Consider the following 15,323-nt stretch of genomic DNA (forward strand, 5'->3'; position numbering starts at 1 on the left):
TGTCCTAGTGGGCATGGGTGGTGAAGCCATGAATGATTAGATAATCAATAGGTCAACATAAAGTAAGAAAGCCAAATAGGGTGGTGAAATATTCAAACAGCTTGGGCCACGTGGTAGGATTAGATAGTCAAATCTAGATGAGTTTCTAATTTATTTGATTTGGCACATTGATAGCATGGAGTAAGTAGCTCTTTAATGGAAAATATGATCTTCTTGATCATTTGCAACCAATTTTTGTGTTCTTCATGCATGGTAAATGTAAAGGGACACTCCATCACTACTTGGTTATCCATCTACCCAGTTAGAATGATAATGGTCATCGTTTCCATCTTCTCATGACTTTGTTTGGTGAATGATATGATTTTCCTACATCTAGATGTGTACAATGATCATATCTTTCCCAGATTTGTAGTGATTATTCTTTGCAACCTTAAGTGCAGTTGTTGAGTTTTTCCTTAGGGTAGAAGTTATCTAAGTTATGCTTGAACTTTAAAAGAAAATTTTTTAACTCTTCTTAGGTTCAGCCTTTTTTCTGATTCATTAGTATTGCATTTTATGCTCTAATACTATAATTTTCCTTTTGTCTATGCATGAATTTATTCTTTGTCTTACCTCATTCTCCCATTACTATAAGTGCAAAACTTCCTTTCCTTTGTTGATGTTTTGTCTTCTATCCTTCAATTTGAATAGTAGTATTTTTTTTCCTCGGATGTTATAGAGTGAATTTCCTTCCTTATAGCATTTCATTTGGTCTCTAATCTATTTGTGGCTATTAGATTGAAACAAAGGTTGAATCAGTGTATCTTGGGGAATATGTCAATGAATAGTGCATTGTTAGGAAAAAGTAAGGTTGAACAAACTATTTTCATGTATCACTATCGTTAATTAGATTAGGTAGTTTTATTTCATGTAGTCTTTCTCTATTTTCCTCTCAAAGAATAATTAGATGCACCCTAATAGTAAGGAAGTTGACCTTCTCTAGAGAATCAATCTCACAGTTCAAGTCCCATAGCTTAGAGATTGTTTCCATGTTTCACAAGGCTGAAACTTTAGGAAAGGGTGCAAGCTTTTATGACAATAGTTTTTGTCATTCTTGGTGGGACTAATATTTAAAGTATTCTAATTTCATTGGTGTCAAAGAAGAAAACTATAAATACATGTTGAGAAGACAGTGTTTCTCACAGTATTCCAAACCTTCAAGAGGCTCTTTTTTACCAAGTATTTGGCGACTCTATTCTACAAGACATATGGTTTCAGACCAAGTTATTGTGATTCATGCCCAAGGCCCATACAAGAACATCTTTTAGAGGTAATTTTCAATACACTAAGCTCTCATTTTCAAACCATAGGAAAAAAAGAAATAGATTACCTCTATCACCAGTTAGGAGTGCATAAGTAGCACATACACCTACAAGATCCCTTTCCACTCCTCCTGTTAATAGATCATAGTCAAGGTTTCCAAATTTTTATTTAAATATGTCATTATTCCATATGTCACAATCTAGACCACATTCATTTTTCACCTTTAATAGTGGGAGTCCTCTCCTATTGGCTCAAAGACATGATATCGCAGTGTCAACTCTCAAAAGTATACCTGATTTCACTGGTGAAACTTCCATCTCTCCTATGGAACATATTCAAGAAATTTCAAATGTTTGAAATATACATGGTATTGCAAAGGATTATGTTATTGTTAGGCTTCTAGCTTCATCCTTAAAGGGAAAAGCATTACAATGGTATAGAGGTTTGCCTTGTAACTCTGTTATTCATTAGGATGAGTTAGGAGCACACACTTTGAAGATAAAAGTGATCATTTATCACTTTTATAGTAGCTAAAAACTATCAAGAGAGTACCCCATGAATATGACAAATTTCAATTATAGAATTTTAGAAGACATGGGATAGAATACCTACTATAGTAAAGCCTTCCCCTGGTAATGCTTTCTTACATTACCTCAAAGCCTTTAATAGTGACATAGCTACCACAGTGCAAACTATGGGAGCCTGGATACTTTACCAAATTCCTATGAAATTTCTATAAGGGAAAAAAATATCTTGATTCAAGGAGGGAAGCTAGCTCCAAGGCCCCAATGCCTTTTTTTCCTGATATGCCTAATCATCAACCTACAATAGCCCCTATCCCTACCACATCTACAAGCCATCCCCTTTTCATTGTCCCTTTAGCCTCCACATCTTCAAATAGAATACATGAAATTAAAGATATGATGTAGTCTATAATGCAAAATATAGGCAAGAAGTTGTAGGGTAAGGAGAAGAAGATAGAGGATAGTTTCTCAATGATATAGAAGATGAGAAACAAGGTGATGACCCTAGAGAGGCAACAAGTTCAAAACAATAAGCCTCTCCAACTTTAGTATTAATGTCCCATGCATAATAGGCCACCAAACCAAAATCAAGGATATGTTTCATATAATCTGAATAGACCTATTGGGAATAACCCTAGTGCAAATATAAACCCAAATAGGGCCTTAGTCCCACAAAATAACCTTACTCAAGATCAATACTTCTACCCTTCTTGTAACTATTTCTATGGATACTGTATGTGTTAGAAGGAAAAGTCTTACTTAGCATTGACTATACAAGAGAAAGTAGCAGGACAACAATATAATGTTAGCCAACCTACTAATGCTTCTCCTCTAAAATTGTAGGGTGATTATTCTTTCATGAACCATCAACCAAAGGAGCATTGTCATGCTAGTCATGATGTTATAGCCCATTACACTAGAACTAAAAGGAGAGATGGTGAATATGTTGCATCTCCCTCACCTAATAGAGATTCAACTTTAGACGTTGCTCCTCATGTGCCAGTGATGAACGTACAATCTAATGTTTCTCCTCAATAGAGGCAAAACATGAATGACAAGAAGTCTACTGAACGTCAGACTTCTCAAATTCAACCACCTATCCATGTAGCTCCTAGGGCTTTAGTCAAAGTAGCCAATACTCCTTTCAATGTAATAGATAAAATGAAAAAGACTAATTTCAATATCTCTATATGGGATGATGTTTCTACTATACCATCACAAAAGAAGAGGCTATTGCAACAAGAGCTAGAGGGCATGGAAGTAAAAGATCAACCACCTAGAGAAGAAAATGCAACAAGCTTGATGCAACCAATCAAAGAGATAGAATTAAGTAAGAAGAGTAGACCTCCTCCTTTCTATGTTTGCTTGATCATTGGAGATAAACTATTCCATAATTGCATGATAGATTTAGGGGCTAGTAGTTCTATAATGCCTAAAAGTGTAGTCGATCTCCTTGACATAAAACATGAGCCCACAATTAGGGATGTCCTTTAGTTGGATGGAAGTTTTGTCAAGACTATAGGGATCCTAAGAAATGTGGAGATGGCATTGCAATGTTTACCTGGTTGTACTATAACCCAAGACATATCAATAGTTTCTAGGTCAAACCTTATTTTTCCATTTGTCTTTCTAGAGACTTCACTACACAAATAAGAGGTCACATTGCAGCAGATTGGTCCTATATGTTCTTTAGGAATAGGTATGGAACTAGATCTTTCATAAGAGCAGAGCCTCTAGTCCTCAATCATATAGAAACCTATACCATTAGCCCCATAAACATGAATTGCACTATTTTTGAAGAAGATGATGGAGATATAGCACATGAGCATGCTACTTCTTTGGAAGAGGTGCCTGACTATCTTTTGGATGAGTGCACCACTTCTCATCAATTTGATCCAAAACATGAGCCTCTAGAGATAGGCCTTGGCACATATTGCATATTAGAAAAAGGTGCCCCTATTCCTAATCTCATAAAGAAGGAAGAAGATATTGATGGATTATGCAATTTTTTCTTTGATGGCTCTAGAAATAAGAATGGTTCAGGACCTGGTGTCATGCTCATCTGTCTTGAATTTGAGAAGTACTATTTTTCTTATAGTCTCTAATTTAGCTACAGTAATAATGTAGCAGAGTATGAAACTCTGATCCAAGGTCTCCAACTTGCACAAAAAAGAGGAATCAAGGCTCTAAGGGTATTTGGGGACAATGATTTGGTTGTTAATCAAGTAAAAAGATAGAATATTACCAAGAACAACCTCCTCAAATCATACAAACACAGGGTTATGGATTTTCTTGAGGCTTTTCGAGCATTCAAAATCTAGAGTGTTCCTAGGAGAGAAAATAAACACACTGATAGATTAGTTTAAATAAGTGCTCATTATGTGTATCAAAGAATTTTGAAGATGAAAAAGAGTATAAAATCATAATGGTTGTAAGACCTATTTTCCTTGACAACTGTACAAATTCAAAAGTCTTTGATTCTGATGTACAAATTGTCAATTTTCTACAAAGTGAAGTAGATTCTCTAAGAGGAACAAATCTAGGCTACAAGGCCAGTATGGTGATCAAATCATGAATCTCAATTAAAAAAACTTACCCAAAGGCCTAATCACTTTGGAGAGTATCTTTCACCCTGATGATCAAGCAAGGAGCTGAGGGTCAAACTTGGCTACAAATAAAGATGATTACATACTAGTTGTTATTGTTCATGGGAGAACTCTCAATGTGGGAAAGGTATGTTCTAAATTTTTACAAGAAATTTTTTTTCATCTATGTCAAGAGTTTAATGATATATTTTCTTGGACATATGATGATTTAAAGGGTTTTGACCCAAGTTTGTTTTAGCATACCATAGATTTGAGTGATAATGCCAAATCTGCTAGACAAAAATAGAGGCCAAACAATCCTAGAATTGAACCATTAATGACAAAGGAGTTATCCAAGTTAGTAGAGGCCAATATAATTTTTTCCTATTAAGCATTCCTCTTGGGTAGCTAACCTTGTTCCTATTAGGAAGAAGAGTGAAGAGATTAGACTATGTGGAGAATTTTGTGATATTAATAGGACTTCTCTTAAAGATTACCATCCCATCCCTTCCATGGAACAAATTCTATCCAAGGTTAATGGTTTAGAGAGATTTTCTTTCTTGGATGGGTTTTCTGGTTATAACCAAGTATTGGCTCATGAATATGACTAATATAAGACTACTTTCACTACTAAATGGGGTACTTATGCCTATAGTAAGATGCCTTTTGGACTAACTAATGTAGGTGCTACAAGTTTCAAAATTTAATGGAAATGGCTTTCAAGAATATTCTTGAAAGATTTGTGTTGGGCTACCTTGAAGATATTGTCATCTACTCCAAGAATGTAGTAGATCATTTTGGTCATCTGAGGCAAGTATTCAACAAATGTAGAGAATATGGCATATCACTAAATCCAAGCAAGTGTATTTTTTCCACTAATCAAGGGAAATTTCTTGGACATATTGTGTCAAGAGATGGGCTAACTATAGATCTAGAGAGGGTAGAGGCAATCCTTTCTCTCCCACTTCCTACTCATAATAAAGGTTTGTGGATCTTCTTTTGTAGAATCAACTTTGTGAGAAGGTTTATCCCTAATATTGCTACCATGGTTAAGCCTCTTACAACCATACTTGAGAAGAACATGGTGTTCACCTGGACAAGGGAAGGGTGAGCTAGTTTTGAAGAGATTAAGGCAGCAATAGCATCAACTCCTACCCTTATCAATCCCAGTTTTGTTAAGGACTTTATTCTCTACACCCTATGGGGTGAGTCAAGCATCTCAGTTGTCTTGGCTCAGTTGAATGATGTTAATGAAGACCAACCTATAGCCTTTTTTAGTGAAGGGCTAAAGGATTATGAAGATAAATACAAGTATGTTGAAAAATAAGTCATGAAGAGATTAAGGCAGCAATAGCATCAACTCCTACCCTTATCAATCCCAATTTTGTTAAGGACTTTATTCTCTACACCCTATGGGGTGAGTCAAGCATCTCAGTTGTCTTGGCTCAGTTGAATGATGTTAATGAAGACCAACCTATAGCCTTTTTTAGTGAAGGGCTAAAGGATTATGAAGATAAATACAAGTATGTTGAAAAATAAGTCATCTTTTGTCTCACAATAATATCCAACTCTTGGTTCCTCATGCAAGTGTGGATGACTTTCTTTTAAACAAGGACATCAATGAAAAAAGAACTGGATGGATCACCAAGGTTATGGAGTATGATGTTGATATCAAGATCACTAGGCTTATAAGAGGTAAAGGACTATGAGAATAGATGACTTCATCCTAGGAGATGATTGAAGAGGTTGCTCTAGTTATAGAAAATATAAAATCAGTTAGGGATGAAAACTTGAACAATTGGATACATGGCATGACAACCTTCTTGTTAGTTGGAGGATATCCACAAGGATTGAATAGAGCTAAAAGAAGGAAATTCATATTATAGTCTATCCCTTTTGTCCTAGTGGATGGGATTCTTTTTAGGAATGATTTTAATGGAGCCCTATTGAGATGCATCAACACTAATCAAACTGATGGGATGATCAAGGAATTTCAGGATGATCCAAATGGTGGCCATTTCTCATCTAGAACAACAGCCATGAAGGTCATGAGAGATGGTTATTATTGGCCAACTATATTCCATGACTATTATAAGCATGTAAGAAAATGTGTGAACTGTTCTTTCTTCTCAGGAAAACAAAGGTTAGTAGCTCTTCCTCTCCATCCTATTCAGGTTGATCAACCATTTGACCAATGGGGTCTAGATTTTATTGGTCCAATCAATCCACCTTCCAACTCTGGTCACAAGTGGATCTTGGCTGCAATAGATTATTTTACAAGGTGGAAAGAGGTGGTAGCCTTTAAGGATGCCACAAAGACTTTAGTAATAGAATTCCTTGATTGGATTGCAAGCAGATTTGGCACCCTTTCAACAATAGTATCAAACAATGGTAAGTCCTTTGTTGGGGCTCACATTTTCTCTTGGGTAGTTGATCATGGAATATATTTGAGTACATCCTCTAATTACTATCCCCAAGGAAATGGCTTGCATCTAGATCAGAATCATGAAGAGGACCATTGAGGACAACCAAAGGTGTTGTCCATCAAAATTAAGGACTATCCTTTGGGATGACAAAATTACACCTAAGAGAGTAGTAGGGAATTCACCTTTCATATTAGTTTATGGGAGAGAGGAAAAGAATTCCATATCATAAAAGTTCCCCTCTCTTGAATTGGCTCATTAGTTGGAGCTAATTGAGGATGATGTCATGATAGTCAAGACAGTAGAATTGATGGAGTTACAAGAAAAGAGGCAAAAAGCTATGTAGACTCTTGAAATTTATTAACAACAGTTCAAAAAGACATTTGACAAGAGGGTCAAAGATAGGGTTTTTAGAGAGGGAGACCTTGTTCTCAAGTTAGATGTAGATAGAGCTAAACTAGGTAGGTACTCCAAATTTGATGCTATCTAGATTGGACCTTATATTATAACCATGGCCAATGCTTTCTAGCTATCCATGCCCAATGGCGATATTCTACCAATTCCAGTTAATGGAATTTACTTTAAACCCTACTTCTAAAGAGGGTTAGGGTTTTCTATATATATTAGAATGGTTTCCAATTTTCCAAGAAGTGTTGAGCACAGTTTATCTCTCTAGAAGATAGAAAATTTTGAAATATTTCGTAGTTACAGTGAAAATAGAGGTAAAGTTATGATTTCACTAAGAAAAGGTTTCATTTCATGACTCCATTTCCCAATTGATGCTTAAGGTAATTGGTCATATACTTAGCAAGCTAGAATCCCCTCCTAGTTGCCAAAATTGTTAGCCATTTGTGCCCTCCTACCAAAATTTGAGTTTTTGCCTATCAAGCATGACCAACAGTCATATTTTAAGATATTCAAATGATCAAATGTTATAAGGGATATATATTTAATCTTAAGTCATATACATTATATCCTAAGTATTCAAGTGGCTTCACATTATAAACATCTTGGTGGGCCCATGTATTCTCAACCATCCGATCTAAAGAAAAAAAAAATATTGCTTTTTCGCTATCACAAAATGTATGATGAATTTTCATAGTGACATAGCAAAAATGTGACACACGTTATGGTAGGGCCTCTTCATTTGAGTCACACAGAGTAATCAATGAAAACATCTCCACCATAGATCTCTCGATGGATCTATGGTTGTCATTATATCGCTATAGGAAAATGTACATTCAAAATTCATAGCAACATAATGACAACATGCCACATATCCCAAGTGGACTGTTCTTTATGACTGGTGGAGTTATCGGATGAGGTAATAGCTATCAAAATTCTATTCACTACCTTTTGAAGTGAGCCAGTTTCTTAACGTACCCTTTTCCACCATTGATTTGGAGATGATCAATGATTGTTGCTTTGTTGCTATAGGAAAATGTACAATGATTTTTCATAGAGAGATAGTGACGATGCAACATGTGGATCTATGGGACCTATTTCAACTATGGGCCACAAGTGAAGGGGTGTCAGAATGAGTTGGCATAGGAAAAGGTTTTGATTGGTCAAGGTACTAACAAGGATCGATGCATCTTCAAGACTGTCAAATTAAAGGTAGTTGTGTGGTTGTCATTATGTCGCTAACCAAAGATGTGAGGTCATTAGCCATAGTGATAAAGTGATAAGCTGACAAATGGACAAGTAGGGCCAGATTAAAGCTTAAGTTATGCAATAAGAAAGGACTCAAGGCAAATTTGATGATGTGATAGTACTTGATTAGTAAAAGGTACTAATGAGGATGGTAAAGTGTGTTTCTCCCTTAGTTATCAATCAACTACATATCTACGATTGTCATCTTGTCACTATGGAAAAATATATGATTATTTTTTATAGTGACATAACAACAGGTTGACATGTGTCCTAGCGAGCCTAGGTGGCAAAGTTGTGAATGATTAGACAGACAAAAAGTCAAAGTAAAGTTAGAAAGGCAGACAAGGTAGTAGAATATTCAAATAGTATTGGGCCATGCGGTAGGATTAGATAGTCAAATCCAATCGAGTTGTTGATTTATCTGATTTGGCACATAGATAGCATGGATTAAGTAGCTCTCTAATGGAAATTTTGATCTTATTGATCATTTACAACCACCATTTTGCATTCTCCATGCATGGTAAATATAAAGGGATACTCCATCATTGCTTGGTTATCCATCTACCTTCTCAGAATGATAATGACCACCATTTTTGTCTTCTCATGGCTCTATTTGGTGAATGATATGATTTTCCTGCATCTCAATGTGTACCATGATCAAAACTTTCCCAGATTCACAATGATTATTCTTTACAACCTTAAATGTAGTTTTTGGGTTTTGCCTTAGGGTAGAAGCTATCTAAGTTATGCTTGAACTATAAAAGAAGATTTTGTAACCCTTCTTAGGTTGACCTTTTTTATGATTCATTAGTATTGCATTTTATGCTCTACTACTATAAGTTTCCTTTTGTCTATGTATGAATGTATTCTCTATCTTACCTCATTCTCCCACTAATATAAGTGCAGAACTTCCTTTCCTTTGTTGATGTTTTGTCTTCTATCCTTTGATTTGCATAATTGTATCTATTTTTCCTCAAATGTTATAGAGTGAAGTCCCTTCCTTGTAGTATTTCATTTGGTCTTTTATATGTTTTTTGTTGTTGGATTGAAACAAAGGTTGAATCAATGTATTGATAGGCCAACACTGGGGTAAATAATAAAAAAGAATTAATGATTTATGATGATGTTTGGTTGGTCTATATGTGTCAATTTGATAGTGTAAGCTTGCAAAAGGCATCTGAGCAATATGCTATTAATGGATGATAGTTGTGAGGTGAGAGGTTATGAATGTAGCTACAACATGCAAAACTGAATCTATGAAAAACTAAAGAAAACTTAGTGATAGGAACTGTCACTTCCTAGCAATAGGAACATTAAAAACTATGATGACAACAAATGTAACAATTCACAAATTCAACTAATCTATAGAAACAATACCAACACTAGGCATCTAACTAATCTAATATAATAATTTACCAATATAAATCTGATATTGCTATAATTTACTAATCTAATATAATAATTTACTAGTCTAATATGATAGCAAATTTAGAATATGTTGGGTATTATTAATAATCTATATAATAATGTGAATGGGATAATTTGTCTTACCCAACTATAATATTAATCTATCTATAGAACTATTTGTGAAAACTAACTATTGAAATGAAGGAAAACCTTATTCTATTGAAGAACTCAAAAAAATCAAATGTAAGCTTCTAAAATCACAAACATTCTACAGAGTAGGCCCTTCCTCCCTAGTTTGTTGAGTGATGAAATTTAAAATTTATCTCCCTTAAGAAATTTTGATCATGCAAGGTTTTATATTTATTGATCAAAATTTTCCATATACAAATGCTCTTTTTTGAGCTAATATATAAAGCTTCAATATAATAACAAACTCCAACTAATGGGCCATATATAAATTAGCACAGTTGGGTTCTAAATGATGACTAATAAACCCATGTAATTATAGACCATACATCATAAGATAGATTTATTTTTTGTTATAATAGTATTTAAATATGAGGAAAATCTCAACCCATGGGTTTCTCCTTTGGTGGATAAAAATAAGTTTGTTATTGAGGAGATAGTAATTTACGCTCATGCCATAATATCCAATATTTTTTAGCAACAATATTATCTTCAACCAAAAGGATTTGCAACAATATGGATTTAAAATAGTTTGTAATATATTGATTAGTGAGTATCATTTCCACGTGAGACTTTCACTATTAGTAGCAATGTGGAGTAATATTCGATTAGGTTTTTTTTATGTTCACTCATACACTATCCTCCATGATGTCTTCTTGTTGTATATAATCTTTTAGCACAAATCTACGGTGGAGAGAAACATTGTTTTTTTTAGTTGATAAATATGCAATATAGGTTTCTTAACATCTTCACATAAATCTCCTTGTTGTCATATCCATCTATTCATGTATTGTGGATAATATTTGTAGCAAATGTGTCTATTTCAAAATTGATGGAGCTTTGTAGTGATGAAATACCTATAGGAAGATGCATAGCAGGTGATAGAAAGAACCATAACATATTATCAACATGTTAGATAAAGACATGTCAAATTATAATTCACATACATAACTAAATTAAATATTACTTACATATATTGGATCATATGCAACATAGAAAGAGAAAATGGAATATTAAAATAGATATTGAAATGAACATGAAGGCTAAAATATGACGTAATCTAGGACATAAATTGCCCTAATCATGTATCTTTGGAATATGTCGATGAATAGTGTATTGTTAGGTAGAAATAAAGTTGAACAAACTATTTTGGTGTATCACCCCCTTTAGATTAGATTAGGTAGTTTGATTTCATGCATTCTTTCTCCCTTTTCCTCTTAAAGAGTAATTAGATGCACCCTAATAGTGAGGAAGCTAGCCTTCTTTAGAGACTCAATCTCACAATTCAAGTCCCATGGCTTGAAGATTGTTTCCATGTTTCACAAGGTTGCCTTTAGGTGAAAACATTAGGCAAGGGTACAAGCTTTTGTGACAATAGGTACAACAAAGATTTGATTGATGGGGGATGTCATAATATTTTGGAAGCTCAAAGGCTCAAAAAACCAATGGGAAAACTTATTGCAAAGTCTCCCACACAATACCACATACATGTACATCATGATGGGGTTGCAATGGTGGATCATATTGTTTAGAAAAATATATTTGGTGGTCTTTTGGTTTGATAGAGAACCTCATGGATTCATAAAGATATTGTGGGTAGGAGTCCATGAAAATTTTGGAAACTAACGATAATTTCACCACGAGGACTACTATCATAAACAAATATGCATTCTAAAGTGGAGTTCTAATATTACATTTATTATCCAAGTAAAATGAATGGGAGAAATTTTATACATGGAAAAGATGGAAAATGATATGCTTGATAGAGTTCTTCTGAGACTTACATCCTCATTGAACGTATATGTAGGGTGTATGATTAAAGATCTCCATTATCACAATTCCAAATTGACCCATGTACTCAAAGGGTCTTGTTGATTTTGGAGGAAAATCATATCCCATACAATACAAAGTTTATAAACCTCAATGATAAGCTTGACTTGTTTTTATAAATCAGTTGAGAAAGAAAATTTACCCTTGTGAAGATTGATGACATGTGGATTTCAAATTCTAATGTTGTCACCCAAGATATTGAAGGAAAAATTATCCCAAGCCATTGTTGGCAAAACCACTTAGAGATGGAGACCATTAGTCACAAATAGAATATGGAGATAATCTGAAGCAATAACATGTTAAATTTAAGGAGCTCATATCATCTTATAAAAAGAAAACATGCATCCATTGGAGTGGTGTGAGATTACCAATGAAGTTGTTCTTGATGATTTCACCACACATGGAACCTAGTGGAAATTATTGGAATGCATGATTTTTGCATCGGGGAAAGACTCACCAAGTGCCTCACTATGATCAATTATGAACTTTGTAATTAAGGGCTTTTATAACTTTTGGGTTAATTTTATAGAAGTTAATTAAACAATTCTTTTGTAAAAATTTTGAGGCTAAACTCTCCCAAAACATATAATTGGTAGGTAGTTATTGTTAGTTTGTGGTGACTAATCAAAAAAGTATTGTACATACTTCATAAATTCTTTGGGGTTTGGGGTATTGCCTTGAAATTTTTTTTAGGGTTGTGGCTGATGTTGTGGTTGACATATGGCCACCATGTTGTAACCCTAAAGCAAAATAAAATTACTTCTATAAAAAGGGCTTAGGGTTAGGTATTTTCATTAAATTATGATGCGAAATTAGTTCTTGTGGTCGTATTGAGCTGTAAGGGATTACGAATTGTAATTAGATTGTAATCACAAGATTGTAATAATATCAAACTTGTTGTTTGGTGGATGTAGCCTAGGCATTGGGTGAACCACATTAAATCTTGGTGCCTTGTATTCTTTTCTATGTGATCTATTATTTTTGTTATTGGTTATACTTGCATGTAATTATTATTTCTGTCTATGGTTTAATCCTAAAAAGTGATATCAAAGCGAGGTTGTTTTTTAGTTATCCTCTATAGGAAAGTCTCATGGTTGAGTGGGAATCTCATGGTTGAGTTGGAGAAATGGCATATGAGGGTAAGCTAAGGGTTGATAGGTTTAATGGGCATAACTTTCAATTATGGAAGATGCCAATGGAAGACTATCTTTATCAGAAGGATTTATGAAAGTTGTTGGAATGAAAAATCAAGAATTAGGAATCTATGTCAAATGATGAATGGTATCTTTTAGATAGAAAGCACTTGGAAGCATTAAATTATGCCTAGCACCATCGATGGCATTCAATATTACAAAAGCAAAGACAATAGAAGACTTGATGAAAACCCTAGTGACACTATATGAAAAGCCCTCCGCTTCAAACAAGGTATTTCTCCTGAAGCATTTATTTAATATGGAAATAGCAGAAAGTGGATCTCTTGTAGACCATTTAAAGGAGTTTAATACTATTACTAGTTAGTTATCTTTTGTGGATATCAATTTTGATGAAGAAATTAGGGCTCTGTTAATTTTGTGTTCTTTGCCTGAAAACTAGAATGGCTTGGTAATGGCTATGAGTAATTATGTTCTTGGATCTAGTACCCTAAAATAAGATGATGTGATTAGTGTTATTTTGAGTGAGGAATCTCGAAGGAAAACCTTAGGTGGATCTACATCAAGAAGTGCATTGAATGCACAAAGTTGAGGCAGAACAACTGAGAGAGGAAATAATTTTGGAAATCATGGGAACTCAAGAGGAAAGTCAAAGGGGAGGAGATCTCAATCGAGAGGACCAAATGATTGTTGGTATTGTGAGAAACCAAGGCACAAAAAGAAATATTGTTGGAATCGAAAGAAAAATGAAGGAGATAAACTAGATGGAGACAAGGAGGCAAATGTGGTAATTAAAAAGTCTAAAGAGGATGTTTTTCTTCTATCTTTAGAAAGTGTTGATGATTCATGGGTTTTAGATTCTGGTGCTTCATTTCATGCTACACCTTATAGAGGTTATTTTATTAATTGTGTCCAAGGGGATTTTGAGCTTGTTTATTTGGGGGATAATGAACCCTGTTAGATTGTTGGAAAGGAAAAAATTAAGATTAAGTTGTAGAATGGGAATCATTGGGTAGTACATGAGGTAAGAGAGTAGGAATTTAATTTTAGCAAGGCAACTCAGTGATGAGGGTTGTATAGTTACTTCTAATGATAAAAATTGGAAGGTTTCAAAAGGTTCTCTTGTATTAGAAAAAGGTCTGAAAGTAGGCACCTTATATCTTTGTATAGATCATATTGTTCCTTCTACTTTAATTGTTTCAGAGAAAAATGAATGTTTAGGAACAGTTGTTGCAGTTGACTAGGGAGAAAAAATAGTTGTTGTAAATTCTAATACAGAACTATGGCACAACAGACTTTGGCACATGAGTGAGAAAGGTATGAAATTACTTCACTCAAAGAAAGTTTTACTAGGTCTAAAATGTGTTAATATGGATTTTTGTGAAATTTGTGTGTATGGAAAACATAAGAGAGTGAGTTTTGTAAAGATTGGGAAGGAAAACAAAAAGGATAAATTAGAGCTTGTGCATACCAATGTATGGGGACTGGCTCAGGCATCTTCCCTTGGTGGATCTCATTATTATGTTACATTCATTGATGACACAACTAGAAAAGTATGGGTTTATTTCCTTAGACATAAATCTAATGTATTTCAAACTTTGAAGAAATGGAAATGCTTGATTGAAAATGAGACTAGTAAGAAATTAAAATGTCTCAGATCTGATAATGGTGGTGATTATTGCAATTATGAATTTGAATATTATTGCTCCACTAATGGTATTTGTAGACAAAAAATTGTTCCAAGGACTCCACAAGAAAATAGAGTGGCTGAACACATGAACAGGACTATAATGGAACATGCAAGGAGCATGAGGTTGCATGTTGGGTTGCCCTTACACATGTGGGTAGAGGCTATCAATACTATTGTATATTTGATTAATAGAGGTCCCTCTACTCCTTTGGGCTATGGTATTCTAGAGGAAGCATGGACTGGTAAGAAGGTGAGTTATTCTTTTCTCAAAACCTTCAGTTGTGAAGCATTTGCTCACATAGATTCTGAAAATAGAACCAAGTTGGAAGCTAATTCAAAGAAATGTGTATTTGTTAGATATGGAATTAATGAATTTTGTTATAGGCTTTGGGATTTTTAAAATCAAAAAATTGTAAGAAGAACGGATGCCATATTCAATGAGAAAGTTTTGTACAAATATCTATTGCAGAAACATGAGAAGAAAGATGATTATGTAGTGTTGGATGATACTCCAAAAGATGATGTTCTAGCTATTCCTCATGGTGTGCAATAACTGCAACAACAAATACCAC

The sequence above is a fragment of the Cupressus sempervirens genome, chromosome 3 (genome assembly GCF_028749045.1).
Source record: "Cupressus sempervirens isolate cs-2001-9-10 chromosome 3, ASM2874904v1, whole genome shotgun sequence".
Classification (NCBI taxonomy): Eukaryota; Viridiplantae; Streptophyta; class Pinopsida; order Cupressales; family Cupressaceae; genus Cupressus; species Cupressus sempervirens.